The sequence below is a fragment of the Vipera ursinii genome (assembly GCF_947247035.1).
Source record: "Vipera ursinii genome assembly, chromosome: 2".
Lineage (NCBI taxonomy): Eukaryota > Metazoa > Chordata > Lepidosauria > Squamata > Viperidae > Vipera > Vipera ursinii.
Window position 1 is genome coordinate 91,705,280 of NC_139513.1, and position 16,468 is coordinate 91,721,747.

Here is a 16,468-nt window from a genome sequence, read left to right on the forward strand (position 1 = left end):
ACAGTATCAATGTTAACAATAAAGCTGTATAGGAATTGAGAATGGTATGGACAGGAGCCGAAGGTTGCACTGTTCATTAAAACAAGCTATAATGATCTGTTGCCAGCCACATGTTTACGGACTCCAAAATCCAGAATTTCCATTCAATTCTCCATCTTAAGAACATTGTTAATTGCCATCTCAACACATGCCAAGACTGGTGGAAGAAGGATGCTTTGGGAAGTACCAGTTTCTTTCTCTTCTTTCCCTATTGCCTTACTGTGGGATGGACTCTAGAAACACGTGATACTGGAATGGGCTTTCATAAATAAGTATGCAACATAGAAAACTGTAGAAGGAAGGTCTCTGGCTTTAAAAAAGATGGAACTGAGTCAGCTGCACTTGTTGAAACCCTGCATGCAAAAGCATGAGTCAGGTCCTTAAAAATCAATATGCTTAATACAAAATGGAGGAATTAAAAATAACCTCCAAACCACCCTTCAGATTTTTTGCTTTCCTGTTACCTATCTTTTGTGAAACCCAAAACATTATAAGCTCAATGACAGTAGAAACCTTTGATGTTAAGTAGTAAGATTCTGCATATCTAAATTCTGCGATGTAGTGCAAGAATGGACCTATTTTAAGGCTTGTATTACAACCTTCTTTGTTCCCTGCCCTCAAATGACAAAAATCTGTCATTTTTTTACAGCAGTGGTGAGTTATGTGATTCAGAGGCTTGCTAAAAAAAGATACTAAAAGAACAAAGGCTGCTAAAAGAATATCTGCTAACCATCTCTGTTACTATAATTTCACTGAACAGATATTTTTCTAAAATCCACTTTTGGGTATTTTTAGGCTTCACTTTTATATTTCTATCTTGAGGTAGACACTTGTCTCAGGATTCTTGCTGTGTGTTGGAATAGGTAGCCTCTTCTAAATTGGTGGTATAATTGGGGAAGTAAATCAGAGAGTCTTCTCAAGGCCTTAAAATAAGCCCATGTTAGTTATATTACGTTTACATTAATGCCCTGAGTTTATATACCATATGGCTGCTGTCATGCTAACTCTGATTTTGACTGCTTGTGATGTTTGGCAGGAGAAAGGATAATTTTTCATTTCTCTATGTAATATGCAAAATGATTCTTTTAGCTTTGTGTAGTCATTTGATAGCAACATGGGCAACATCTAAGTTCAATAAATAAAATAAAATAGATAGAATGAGTGTGAGAGGGTAACAGATAGGCAAGGTGATCCTGGCTCTGATTTCTTTTCATGATACTTTTAGAACTATTTCAAAATGTTTGTACAGGTAGTCCTCGATTTATAATCACAGTTTCGGACCAAAGTTTCCATTGCTAAACAAGGTGGTTGTTAGTGAGTTTCATTTGATTATCTGACTTTTCTTTTTTAAAAAAATCATGGTTGTGAAGTTAATCACTTCAGTTGTTAAGTGAATCATGCAGTTAAGTGAATCCATCTTCCTGCAATTGGCTTTGTTTGCTGGAAGCCCACTGGGTAGGTTGCAAATAGTGAACACATGACCTTGGAATCCTGCAGCCATAACTACATGTTGGTTGCCAAGCACCCAAATTATGATCACATGACTGTAGGGCAGAGGTCCCCAACCTTTTGGCATCAGGGACCGGTTCTGTGGAGAAAGGTTTTTCCACTGACTGGAGAGTGCGTGGTTTTGTGTGCTGCCTAAATCTCACAGATGAGGATTTGCTTGTTTGTGCAGACCAATTGCAGGCATGCCGTGGCCCAGTACCAGTCCATGGCCCAGGGGTTGGGGATCCCTGCTGTTAAGGAATGCTGCAGCAGCCATAAGTGTGAAGACCAGTTGTAAGTATTTTTTTTTCATGCTGTTGTAGCTTTGAATGGTCACTGAATGATTTTAAGTTGAAATCTAGCTGTAGTTTCAACTGGTTTGTTGATTATGTTCTTAAACAATTAGAACAAATGGAGATAGAATTGAATATGCTGCTTTAAACTTAGTTTCCCTTGTTTTAAGAAGGATCAGTGTTGCAGAACTACTGTCTTAGCTAGATATAGCAGGTGTGCCTCTTAGGTGGTTTTGTCAGGAGACAACATGAATTAATAGTAGGAAAATTCATTACTAATTTTAATGATGAACTTTTAAATTGTTCAACAGCATCAAACCCATACCATTTAGATTCAGATTAAAATATCCACATTTCCCTTCCTTCTTCCATTTTGTGTCACCTGTAGAACAGGGTGGTAAACTTCTTGGCAGTTAGCAAAAGCAAAACTTCGTTTTTGTAGTCTTGGGTGTGGCTTCCTGGAAATCCCTTGCATGTTCCATCAGGTCAAGCCAAATTGTGAAGTAGGCTAACAGGCTCCTAGTTGACCTTCCCGTGAACCCAACTAGTGCTGAATTTGGCCATGGAGCAATATATTACGTGCCAATGCAATGGTAGAATACAGTAGTTGAATAAATTGTATAATGGCCACTCAGTTTATGGTACTGAGCTGGAAATAATCATTATTTTTTCCCTGATAGCCTCCCTGAAAATGGAAGAGGCCTATAATCATTTTTTTTAATGTGTGCTTTTGAATCAGTGTTGACTTCATGAAAATGAATTTCCTTGGCAAAATTTCAGAAGTCATTTGCCATTTTGTCTTCTTTCTAGGGTTGAGAACGATGACTGGCCTAAGGTCACCCTGCTGGTTTTGTGCCTAAGGAAAGACCAGAACTGGTCTCCTGATTTTTAGCCTGATGCCCTTAATTATTATGCCAAACTGACTCTCTTTTAATCTATCACTTGTTTCTTTTTAGATTTTGTTCCTAAAGGAATATCTTATAAAAATCAGACTTCATAAATATGCAGTTTGAAATGCTACCATTCAAAAGTTGTAAAAGACCATTGTGCTCAGGATCCAGCTATCTCATTTTCTGAATATGTAGCATAAGCAGATAATTCTTTTGATAAGAGTATCTCATTGAATTCAGAAGAAAACCTCTGATGTTTTCAATGGTATACAGATATCTAGCATGCTATATTACTTTGGTAAACAATAAGAGTTATGAAACAGGAAATATTTGTAATTTTAGCAATATTCATCTATTATTACTATTATTAGTTATTGTTTAATTATAAAACATGGATACCACTGAAGATACGTAGTAATAAATATTTAAAATTTCATTTGAGTCCCTATGTGAAATGTTGATCGGTTTTTTTGCTGGGCAGTTTTCCAGTTCAACATGACAGTTTTTAAACCAAATAAACACATTTTCATGATAGGATTTTTAAAATTTCTCTGTTTATTTGCCTTGAAGCCCCCAAAATTCTATTTACAGAAGGCTATGAATGAACATTCTTAATGTTCACCTTGTTTTAGCCTCTCCTTTTGTGTAAGGGAATCACCCAGAATCAAACTTGACTTGAGAATGTCTCTACATTGTCATCACAGAGTCTTTAATTTATTATGGTTGGTATTGTTCTTCGACTTCTTTTTATAACTGCTGATTGTTACAGGACAGCAATCCAATTATACTGTGTATGCAGCACGCTGAATTGCATTAGGATGAACTACTGTGGGTGAGTGGGCACAAAAGATAGATTAGGGGGCAGAGGTAGTACCAAAATCTGCACAGCATGTTCATTTCAGCACTTCTTCCAGTGAATCATCTGCTTCTTTATCCGCCACAACTGAGCAAGCTGTCACAATGAAGGCTTTTACTGGCAAAATTGCTTTCTTGTTATTACGGGTTGTGTTTCTTCACTGTGGCAAATAATTAGAACTTAATCCCAGAGATCTCACCACCTGTTTCCTGGAGGATTGCAGAGGAAGAGGGGACGGTTTTGCTGCCCGAGACCCAATTTTGCTCTTGATTTGGTTATTAAATGATAATTTCATGGCGGTCTGTCACTGTAGTTGCCCTAGAATCTGCAGAAAATTAAGCATTTAGCCTTCATCTCTGAAGCTACTCAGAGGATAAAACTGCTGCAGATAATTCTGTGTGGAGCATTGGGTGGTATAGAGAAGGGGAAAAAAGGGAAATGAAAGCAGACAAGCCGGAAATGGGGAGAGCTACAGATCCCATTTCCGCTGCCTTAGTTTCAATTAAAGACACATGGCTTTTGACGGATGTTTGGGGTTTAACCAGACTACATCAAAGTATGTATGCAAATACTTCCTGCCTTAAAAAAATTAATGATTTTTTACATTTAGGGACATCCTGGCCTCTTCTTTTATTTTAGAAACAGTTGCATCTGCCTTGGGTTCCTTGTCCTTTCTCGCTCCTTCTCTTCTGATTTAAAGTATCAGTAACGATTGTGGCAGTTTGGAAATTCTGCTTTGGGTGCCAGAGAGTCTGTAAAATGGGTATTGAGCAAAATAGGTCTCACCAATTTATACAGAAGGGATCAAATTAGTGATCACAGAAGTGATCCAGTTTTCAGTAAATCTTACAATATTGCATTCTTGTTGCTATTGAAAACTGTAGCCTAATTTTGTCCCAGTTTTCAACTCACCTTCATTTTGCCAGTTAGACCGATCATATTGACTGCCAGTTCAATGCAAGAGAAGATAAGCAAGGCATTATTTTCTGTTTGTGGCTTGGAACATGTCAAATTCTCCTAGTTTGTTGAAATACACAAACCTTAGTTAATCAAGCCAGGATGGTTTGATCTCCTAGCTTATTTTTTATGAGAATAAAGCATAAGATGAATTTCATTACAAATTTCAAGATGAAATTTATTTTCTCATTTACTGTAGTAAATATTATGTATCTTGTAATATTTGACTTGCAAACTCCAACATCTCTGGAAGCCAGAAAATTGAGGAGGGTTGAATTACTGTATATGGCTTCTACCATCAGATTATGCTATCTTGATCTACTCTCCTTTCTGATGTTTGTTTCTCACGGTATCAGTGTTTCCTTAGTGACTCCTGCCTAACAAATAATCCACTTTGAGAGAAGAGTCCTGTTGAAGGAAAAGTCTTCATCATGGTTCAGTCCAAGTCGGGAATAAACAACATGGCGACTGCTTTAGAAAACAGGTTGCAGTTGTAGTCAATAAAGAGGAGAGCCAGACAGAAAGATGGCTCTGGAATTAAAAAAAAAGAGAGAGCACATGTAGGGAGTGGGTTTTTATACCCCCTGGTTCCTTTTTGAGGTTTTGTATTTCCTGTGTCATGTATTTTGACCTGAGTCTGAGTGTGCCCCTTTGGCATCTCTGGGTTAATCCTATTAGGTCCTGTCTTAGAGTTTGGGTGGGGTATGTAGCCTTTAGGTGTCCTTGTCTTCCTAAACTTCTAACTGGGGTCCTCCAACCTTCCTGGATTATTAATCTGCATTTCTATAGAGCTGGTTTCTACTTGGGGGAGGGAGACTTGCTTTTCTGCCTCTTTTAAGATTCTTTGAGGAAATATAATATTCTGCCCTTTTAATATTTCCTTCTCTGGGGTGGGGGTGGGGCTGACTTCCCACAGTCCCTAAACCCATATAAATACCTTGAATCTCTGATAGAAATAACTGTCTAAAAATTATGTTCCCTGTATGTGGCTTGCTTGTAAATTTTAGTAGATACGTTAATCTTTCTGTTGGTGTTTTTTTTTAAGCGTTTCATACAGCTTCCCATGAACCCCTGTGGGTGCATTACAATTATGTTTTCTACCTCCTTGAGAGGGAGTAAAAATTCCCTGAACTTCCCATTTCTCTAGATGAGAAATTGCCTTATTGTATTTCTGTCATGGAAAACAAGTGTCATTGCTCTATTCTGAAACTGTATTTTCAGGAGCATTGAGGATTGCAATGTAGTTATTTCCTTCTTTCATAATTGGTGCTTTTCAGTTGCTTAAATGCTCAGCTCATATTTTTTTTTAGCCATATGGAAACTTCTGGCTACTCAGCTACAGATTACAGGAAGTAAAGACATTCTCAGCCCTTTTCTTTTAAGAGAGGAGGAAGGAAGGTTCATTTTCCTGTGTTCCCATCAAGAACTGTGTGTTGCCATTTTAGTTGCTATACAGCATTTAGGGTTTCCCCAAAACTCCACCAACTGCTTTCTCATTAAGGGTCTGAATTGCCTAGTAATAGTGATAAATACTGTACCATAGTCAATGGCAAATAGAGTTAAAACTATAAGCTTAAAATCTGTTATAATGCTGCCAAGCAGAGAGTCTCAAAATAAACATCCTGAAAATGTCAATTAATAATGCCAACGTGACAATGTTTTCCTTACTGCGTTTATTCAGAGTGTTCTGTTCTGATCCCAACTGTAGGCTTTGTGAATAGTCCTTGGTTTGTATAAATCATCAAGGGTCATAATGTCCAACTTAATGTTGTTACTGTGATTCAGAAAGGAAGGGGGGGAAAAGAGGGATGCCGATTGCAGGGAAGAAGAAAAAAGTGAAGATGTAATCAGCTCAGCTCATGGTAATGGTTAGACAACAGCATCATTAGAATTTTTTTGGGGTGGAGAGAGTAACATCTGTGATTCTACAACCAGTGACATGACCTCTTAATGAAATGTAGTACAGGAAATTTTATTAGCTTTCTTTAGGTATTTGGGATTGAGATGGGTTGCTTGGACTCATGTTTTACAAATGTATTTCCATCTTCATTACTAGTAGGTGTGTTTTTTTTCCCGTTTGTGCCAACAACTTAAAAAAGTAAGAGGTAAAGAGTCCAAAATATTGTGTATTTCTTTGATGCCATTTAATAATATTTTTGCAACCCAGATCTGTAGCCCCACACTGAGTGAACGTGGTTTGCCATTGTTTTTGTATGTGTGTGTTTTCTCTCTATCATCTATCATACACACATGCCTTTTTCATTTATTGTGTCACTTCTGACTCTTTGTGACTATGAATTAGATTGTCAGTATCTAGTTGTAAGTTGGTAGTATCAGTGATGATATCAGTATCTTGCTGTCTTGCCTTCTGCTGTTCATTTTCTTCTGTTGTTCTCAGTTTTTATAAATATCAGAATCTTCTCCACCTTTTGGTCCAAAATTTTATTTTTAACTTCATAATTAGGGCTTCCAGTGTGCCGTTAGGTTTTTACTTTAGCTAGCATCTAGTGATTTATTTTAGCTGATCCAAGATGCTCTCCACTACTTTACTTTCTCCGCATTTCATGCATACTCACAAAAAACACATAACTGAAATATACTGCATATTTCATCTTCCAAATTTGTCCTAAAGCCCTGGCATTTTCCTCATTCACCCATTAAATTATTAACCAGATATTAATAATTTTTCAGCTGTTTAGATATCAGCCAAAATTGGTTAGTTACAATATTTGTTTGTTTATTTCTTAAGAAAGTTACCGTAATACTAAATTTTAAAGCATCCATCACATTAGCCTCTTCTAGGGTAAGTAGTATTACCCACATACAAAGAAAAATCAGAAATAGTAAGTAAAATAAAGTCCTGCAATACAAAAAAAGAAAAGGAGACAAAACTAAAAATATTTTATACCAATTGTATTCTTTTTACCTCTTCATGCTTTTATATTTTTCCAAAACATCTTTGTTTCTATTACTTCTGTACTTCATACATTGTTCTGAGTTTTTAATTTTTTTCTCTTTTCTTGAGGCTTCCTCTTTATTTTAATCCAATCATTTTTTCTTTATATATCTGTTTTACAGTTAGATCCTCATTCGTTCTCTCTATATGACCAAACCATCTCAAAATACATTTGTGTGTGTTGGCCACTTACTTTTATATGCAATCCATATTCATTCAACCCCCATTTCTCCCAGCTGTGTGGCAACGGCCCTGCCCGGGCTACTCGACGCTCTCTCGGGGTTGGCAGTTGAGATTCCCAGGCTTATGGTTCTGGGAGATTTTAACCTGCCTTCCCTGGGTGGTGCGTCGGGGGTGGCCCGAGAGTTCATGGCTTCCATGATAGCCATGGACCTGACCCAGATTATTCAGGGTCCGACTCACGAGGGGGGAAACATGCCCAACCTTATTTTTATCTCTGGGCAGTGGCTTAATGGTCTGGGTGGGGTTACTCCAACATCTCAACCCCTTTCATGGACAGACCATTATTTCCTGTGGTTGGGTCTCCGTCATGCCACTCCCCGCTGCTGGGAGGTGGAACCCACCAGGTGGTTCCGCCCCAGGCACCTGATGGACCCAGATAGGTTCCAGACGGCGCTTGGACTGATTCCTTCCTCCCTTTCCCACAGCCCGGTCAAGACCTTAGTTGACGCCTGGCAACGGGCTGCTTCGGAGGCTCTCGACCGTGTTGTGCCTTTGCAGCCTCTGACCCGGCGCAGATCCCGGCTCGCTCCTTAGTTTTCTGTGGACTTGCGGGAGATGAAGTGCCGGAGAAGGGGCCTAGAGAGCATTTGGAGGTCCAGTCGGTCCGAGTCTGACCGAACACAGTTAAGATCCTTTTCTAGATCTTATCTTGTGGCAATGGAGGTGGCAAAGCGTGCTCACCCTCATTGCATCCGCAGATAACCGCCCGGTCGCCCTGTTTTTGGTGACCCATTCCCTTTTAAATCAGGGGACGGGAGAGGACTCCTTCCAGGGACGAGCCGAGGAGTTTAGTGAGTATCTGGTGGATAAAATTGCTCAGATTCGGGCTGGCTTGGACTCCGACTGGGCAGTTTCTGACGAAGGGGAAACGATGGGTTTGGCTGATAATATTTGGGAAGAGTTCGATCCTGTGACTCCGGATGAAGTGGATAGGATCATGGGGAAATTAAGTGCCGCCACGTGTTTGTTGGACCCGTGTCCCTCCTGGCTGGTTTATGTGACTCGGAAGGTTACACGAGGCTGGCTCCTGGCAGTTATCAATGTTTCCTTGAGTGAGGGGTGCTTCCCTGCCGCCTTGAAAGAGGCGGTGGTAAGGCCCCTCCTCAAGAAACCTGCCTTGGATCCAGCTATTTTAAATAATTTTCGTCCTGTCTCCAACCTTCGCTTCCTTGCGAAGGTTGTTGAGAGCGTGGTCGCACGGCAGCTCCCTTTGGTCCTGGAGGAAACTGAGTATCTAGATCCATACCAATCGGGTTTCAGGCCCGGGTACAGCACGGAGACGGCATTGGTTGCGCTGGTGGATGATCTCTGGCAGGCCCGAGACGGGTCATTCCTCTGTCCTGGTCCTTTTAGACCTCTGAGCGGCTTTTGATACCATCGACCATGGTATCTTGCTGTGACGTCTTGAGGGGTTGGAAGTGGGAGGCACTGTTTTACGGTGGTTCTCCTACCTCTCGGGCCGTTCGCAGACGGTGTTGGCAGGAGGGCAGAGGTCAACCCCTAGGCCCCTTAGTTGTGGGGTGCCTCAGGGGTTGGTACTCTGTCACCCCTCCTGTTCAACATCTATATGAAGCCGCTGGGTGAGATCATTCGGGGTGAGGTATGATCAATATGCTGATGATACCCAGCTTTTTATCTCCACCCCGAACCAACCCAGCAATGCCCTCGATGTGATGTCCCGTTGCCTGGAAGTGGTACGGATTTGGATGGGGAAGAACAGGCTCCAGCTCAACCCGGCCAAGACTGAGTGGCTTTACATACCGGCATCTCGACTTGTCCAAGAGGTTCCATCTTTGGTTATGGGAGAGGTGTTACCTCCCGTTGATAGGGCACACAATTTAGGCGTCCTCCTGGACTCACAACTCAGTTTTGAAGATCATATTAGAGTCGTGGCCAGGGGGGCATTTGCCCAGGTTCGCCTGGTGCGCCAGTTGCGCCCCTATCTGGACTGAGATGCCCTACGTACGGTCACTCATGCACTCGTTACCTCTCGGATAGATTACTGCAATGCTCTCTACATGGGGCTGCCCTTGAAGACCACCCGGAGGCTCCAGCTGGTACAGAATGCAGCCGCGCGGGTTGTGATGGGAGCATCCCGATACTCCCATATCACACCCCTCCTGCGTGAGCTGCATTGGTTACCGGTTGTCTTCCGGGTGAGATTTAAGGTGCTGGTACTTACCTTTAAAGCCCTACATGGCCTAGGCCCGGGATATTTGCCGGACCGTCTGCTGCCGGGGACGACTTCCCGTCGCCCAGTTGCGCTCACACAGAGGGCCTCTTCAGGGTGCCGTCGGCTAGACAATGTTGGCTGGCGACCCCCAGGGGGAGGGCCTTCTTTGTGGGAGCGCCAGCCCTGTGGAACCAACTCCCCCTTGAGCTCCGGATGGCCCCGGATCTCCGGTCCTTTCACCGCGACCTCAGGCTGACCTGGATTGATGACGGGTTTTTAAAATGTTTTAATTTTTAATTGTTTAGTTAATTTATTTTTGGGCTGTTTATTTAATTTCTGTTAACTTTTGTATTGTTGTTTTTATTGTTGTTAGCCGCCCTGAGTCCTTCGGGAGATAGGGCGGCATATAAGTCCCAAAAATAAAAATAAAAATAAAAAAATTTATTCCTGCCACTTATCCTTCCTTATTTTATGTACTCCATTCCTACTTCATTCCACTTACTTGTCTCCTAACACAGGGCTTTTCAACCTTTTCACCCATTGTACCACTTTTAGGATATGACAACATCCGAGTACCACCAGTCGCCTAGCAAGGTGTCAAAAACTTGATGACCAAAAAAAAAGGAAAAAAGTGATGAAGTACAGGTACTCCTCGATTTACAACAGTTTGCTTAATGACTGTTCAAAGTTACAATGGCACTGAAAAAACGCCCCCCCCTAAGCCACAGCCGAGCAAGACACCTGCCTGCCTGTCCGGTGGCGCTCTTCCTTCTGTCCAAGGTTTTCATTGTTGTGAGCATTTCTGTTGAGGATTGGCAGCGGGGGTGGGGTGGGGTGGGTGTTTGGTTTTTATTCCCCCCCGTCCACTGGGCAGTTGCAGCAGGTTTTGGTCACTTCACATGACCCTGGGACACTGTGACCGTCATAAATATGAATCAGTTGTCAAGCATCTGAATGTAAATCACAAGACCCTGAGATGTTGCAACATTCCAGCCGATCGGCACTTCTGGGCTCAGCAGAAGCACCAGGATCAGCGCCGAGCTCCAGCTGGAGCCTGGTACTGATCCTGGCACTTCCACTGAGTCCTGACAGCCCTGAAGAAGCGCTGATCCTGGCGCTTCCGCTGAGCCCTGACAGTCCTGCAGCTCCAGCCGTCTCTCACTCAGGCTTGTGTAGTGCTGCCACCGGTTCAGTTCATTCCCCTCCCCCGCTACCACTTTTCTAGGATGGCCGCATACCACCTGCCAGGTGCCAATGTACCACTGATTGAAACATTGGTTGAAAAGCCCTGTCTTAACATACATAACTCTCATTTCAATGTGAAAAAAGCAGACAGAAGCATGTTTTCCTACAAACTTTTTCTGGTTTCAACAAATATTCCTTCGTCATAACTAACTGTATGCTGCTTGCTATTTTTCGTGCATTAGCACGTTTTAATGTTTTTCAAATCAGTTTTCTACCCTCAGCAAACCTCCTGTAAAGATACACAAATTCACCTACTTGCTCAATTTTTTTAAAGTGCCATTTATGTATACCTTTTAATTGTTCTCTGCATTTTCCCTGTCAAACATAACTAATCTGGTTTTTGATACATAAATGTTTTGATCTGTATTTCTTATGTAAAATCTAAAATGCAGCAGATCATTTACTACAAATATTTATCCATAAAAACATTAAGCAGCATAAAGGAGATGCCACACATCCTTGTTTTACTCCCTTTTCAGTACTGAATGATTTGCTAAGCACTTCTTAATTTCCACACTTTGTATGCTTTTGTCACAAACTGTTCTTTATCAGATTCTGCAACCAACCCCCAATGCCATATTTGTGGAAAATTACCATAATTCAAACCTAATTACCTCATTATATAGTTTCTCTAAATCAACAAACACAAAATAATTTTTTTTCTCATATTCATAATTTCTCAGTGACATGGTACAAAAGTCTGGTCTGCATACCATCTGTTCAGCACTTCACATTTTTTGCTCATTGTCACTTCTCATATTATTTCATTGAAAATTCTGCTAGATTGTTTCCCAAGCACACTTAACAAACTAAACCCCTTCTTGGGTTTTTTTTTTTTGTAGTTTGTATTCTCTTTTTCTTCCAGTCCCCAAGCACATATGTTCAACAAACTTCATAGACACTCTATAAACAAACTATGTCTCTATTTTAATATTTCTCTAGTAATACTGTCTGCAGTTTCAACCTTTCAATTGATCAACATTCTCGCAGTATTTATGACTTCATCATTTTTCTTGGACAATTATATTTGCAATATTTGTTTTGTTTCTGCATTTTTGACACATTTCTATCATTCCCATACAAACCTCTAAAATAGTTCTTCCAGAATATCTGCATTTCAGTTTTATCCTAAATCCCTTCATCATGATTAATTTTAATTCCATTTACTGTTTGGGAAGTTCCTTGTTTGGCCCTCTTCACGCACTTTAGAAATCATTGTCTATTTACATCAGGGGTGTCAAACTGCCAGCCCATGGGCCGGACGCGTCACAACAAAACCGCGTTCACCCCATTGCTGGCAATGGGGAAAAAGCTCCGATATGTCGCACAACGTCACGTGACGTTGCGAGTTTGACACCCCTGATTTATATCAACATACCTGTGTATTTGGTTTTTCCTGTCTAAATGTATAACCTTACTTTTTTCACCATTGAATTTCATTTTGTTAGATAGTGCCCAGTCTTCAGGTTTGTTGCGATCCTTCTGTATCTTAAGCCTATCTTCTGGAGTATTGGCTATTCCTGCCATCTTGGTGTCGTCTGCAAATTTGATGAATTCCCCATCCTTCTCCTCGTCCAAATCATTGATGAAGACGTTCAAGAGCACTGGGCCCAGAACAGAGCCCTGGGGCACCCCACTACACACTTTCTTCCATGTCGATGCGGTTCCTTTGAGGACCACACATTGGGTACGGCCTGTCAGCCAGCTACGAACCCACATTTTTCTATCTTATCAAGTAGTAGGTTGTGCTCTACTTTATCAAATGCCTCACTGAAGTCCAGGTAAATTATATCCACGGCATTTCTCTGGTCCACTAATTTTGTCACTTGGTCAAAGAATGCAATAAGATTTGCCTGGCGTGATCTGTTTTTGACAAACCCATGTTGGCTTTTAGTAATGACTTTGTTTGCATCTAGGTGTTTATGTTTATATTTGATGTTTCTAAAGGATATCCCTTAGAGATATCTATATATTAATATACGTTGAACATTAAATTTCTAATTGAAATAAATTGTGTACATTTTATTAAGAAATGATAAATATAAAGATATAAAAATAAATTAATTTATTTTGAAAATGTATATAATATATACATTTATATATAGCCCCAGTGGAGCTGAGGACTGCCCCTGACCTCCGTTCATTCCGCCGGGACCTGAAGACCTGGCTCTTCGAGCTCTCTGGCCCGGGCTGAGGATTAATTTTATTTTAACCGGGGTTTTACTTATACAGGGATAAATTTAATTTTTTTTAAACTTGGTTTTTTAACTTTTATATTTTGGTTTTTAATTACCCTGTAAACCGCCCTGAGTCCTCTGGGAAAGGGCGGTATATAAATGTAATAAAATAAATAAATAAATAAATGATTCTGCGTTTTTTAATCCTCTTTAAGTGTTCCTTGTTCTCTTTGGCTACATTCATAGCTATTACGCAATATCTTTTCTTTCTTTCTTTCTGCAGCAGTCTTTCTGTTATATGAACTTTTTTAAAATCAACATTTGTCACATGTAATCATTTTTCATATTTTGTTAACATAATTCATACTTTTGCAGCATAATTTAACATAATTCTTATTTCTCTGGTCTAAGTAACTTTTGCATCCTCCTTCCTTAATATCCTATTCAATCTTCTGGGAAATTAATCTAACTCTTAATAGCTTTCCATACAGTATTTCCACCACCTCTTCCACCAGTCATTCTACTTTCATAGTTCGTTATAGTCTTTTTCCTTTCTCCTCAAGTTCCCCTCTTAACCCTTCCTGTTAGTGCTCCACATTCAGAAATTCCTATCATTTTGATATCCTTCACTAAAATTTATCTCTACCTTTCATCATAAATCAATAATGTTTTAGCTAACAGTGTTTTTTCTTTGCCTTGCATACATATCAATAGATTTAAGTTTGAAAATTGAAAATGGTTATTGAAAATGGTTATAACAATTAAATAGATATTCACCAATCACTGTTATCATTCATTCTTCTGTCTCAAATGGCCGAGTCACTTTGTTTTTATTTTTATTTTATTTTAATTCCATTTATATCCCGCCCTTCTCCGAAGACTCAGGGCAGCTTACAAGCTTAGCAGTAGCCTTCATTCTATGTATATGCCTGCTTGTTAGGGCTTTCATACACCCCCCAAGCAGCATTATTACAAAGTCAGCTTATTGCCCCCAACAATCTGGGTCCTCATTTTACCTACCTCAGAAGGATGGAAGGCTGAGTCAACCTTGAGCCTGGTGGGATGCGAACCTGCACTAATTGCAGGCAGCTGGTGTTACTTAAGGAGGCATCAGCCCACAGCTCCACCAAGGCTCTTGCCTTGTTTCCATTCATGTCTGTGTGTCATGTAATAGAATACCCCCCCTCCCCAATTGCATTCATTCATAATGTTGTACAGTTCTTCCACTATGGACATTCACTGTAGTGTAACATGCAACAAGTCACCAACAATCCTATTTAAAATCCACCCACAGCTATTCAGACAATATCAATGTATACTTTCTGCATACATTTTATTTATTTCATAATTAAATCTGTATGTTCATATCGCTACGCACCTGTCTTAACACCATGGCACAAAATCAGATCATCATGATTGTGATCTAATTATTCTTCCACTTATTCTTCATTCCCTAGGCACGTAGTGCATTTATTTTTCCTTTCTTCTCTTTCATTTATTAACCGTGGTCTTTGAAACTTGGAGAAGTAGCTGGTCATACTCCATATGCCATTGTTGTTTACTTTCAACAGAATACTTCTTTAAAAGTTGGGATAAGTAGGTCACCAACCTTAGTTATAAGCAAGCTATGTTCAGCAATCCATGCTAATAGAAAGAATAGCACTGGTCAATTCTGGCTTTTTTTCTTTTATAGTTTAAAGCAGTTAAGCAGTATACAAGCCAAATCTCAATTTTTTTCTAGTACCAATTCTATAGTAGTTTTCATGTATATCTTCTTACATGAAATGAGTTGGATTGTCATTTATTAAAAAAATCCCAACTCTGCTTATTTAGTTAGTAAAACAAGACCAAAAAAGATTAACCTCTGACAATGTGTGATGTGAGGCCAAGGTGATCCTCCCTCCAATATGTTTAATGACTTATGACAATTTCACAGTGTGATATCAAAGAGATTAGCGAGTTATATGTAGGCATTGTTTCCTAGCATTTACTTGAGCCAAGTGTATATTGCCATCATCTAAGGGAGAATGGCATATTGTTTGTTGTTACTGGATCTCTCTGTCTTTATGCCTACATTCTTTGATATTCCTGAATGAACTCATAAAATAATTAAGGAACATCCAATAAAAGAGGTCACTTTTTTGGACTGGAGTAATTATTTAAGTCAAAGGACTCAAAGTCTGCTGTAACTTCGTGAAAACACATAATAATAGTTGTTTTGTAGCTCACAATTCCTTTTGTGTTTTGTTTTTGGCTTAATAAGTAGGTGGCACTTTTGTCAACTATATTTATTTCCTTTTTGATCTGGGATCATGTTCACATTTGGAATGAGAAGAAAAAGAAGCAAAATCCTCCTCCTGAATATTATACAGAGGAGTTCTAACTATATAATCACTATTTCATATTTTTGATACTAAATAAAACCAAGAAGCAGAGATAGTTAACAATTGACATTTCATTGGAACAATAAAAAAACAAAGGACAAAAGTGCTATTGGTTGTGTTTGCTTCTAGCATGATTTGTGGTATCTCTGAATTGGAAAAACTGTTGGCATACTTAAAGTTTCCAGAGAAACCCTTTTTATGTGTAGACTAACCTAGAAATGCCAAAAATGATTGGGGAAGCTGCCACACCAAAGGCATTTGACATTGCGTGGGGTCTCTTCTTTCCTGAATGGAGCTTTATGGGGGAGCTATAATTTTCCACATCAGACAAAATGTGGTCCCATTCTTTCATTATTTTATGGTAGTAAATGAAGACTATTAGAAAGTTTATAATAAGTTCTGCATAGTGCATTATGTGTCCTTCAAATTTCCCTCTGTGGGGGATGTTAATAATTTCTAACTCCTGAAAGAAAGTATTTGTGCCCAATAAGTGATGGTTTGCAATTGGTTTTTTTAAAAAAGGTAATATAAAGTAGAACATTAAAAAGTTGCTGCAGCTTCATTGCCAGAGGTCTGAAAGCGCTGTTGGGCATTGTTATAGTAATACTGGGTAAAAAGATCTTATTGATAACTAAATCAAGTATTACTTAGAATATAAAAAAAAGATTGATAGGCTGTCTTCCTCAACTCAAATTAATTTTAAATAATAACTCCAATATTTAGATGCATAGAAATATTTTAGTAATATCTAATAATATTTTAATAAA

General features: G+C 39.5%; 1 protein-coding gene across 4 annotated transcripts in view; it reads left to right on the plus strand.

The window, feature by feature from the left end:
• Positions 1 to 16,468, plus strand: part of ARHGAP26 (Rho GTPase activating protein 26) — a 295,272-nt gene that overhangs the window by 17,764 nt on the left and 261,040 nt on the right. The window lies entirely within an intron of this gene.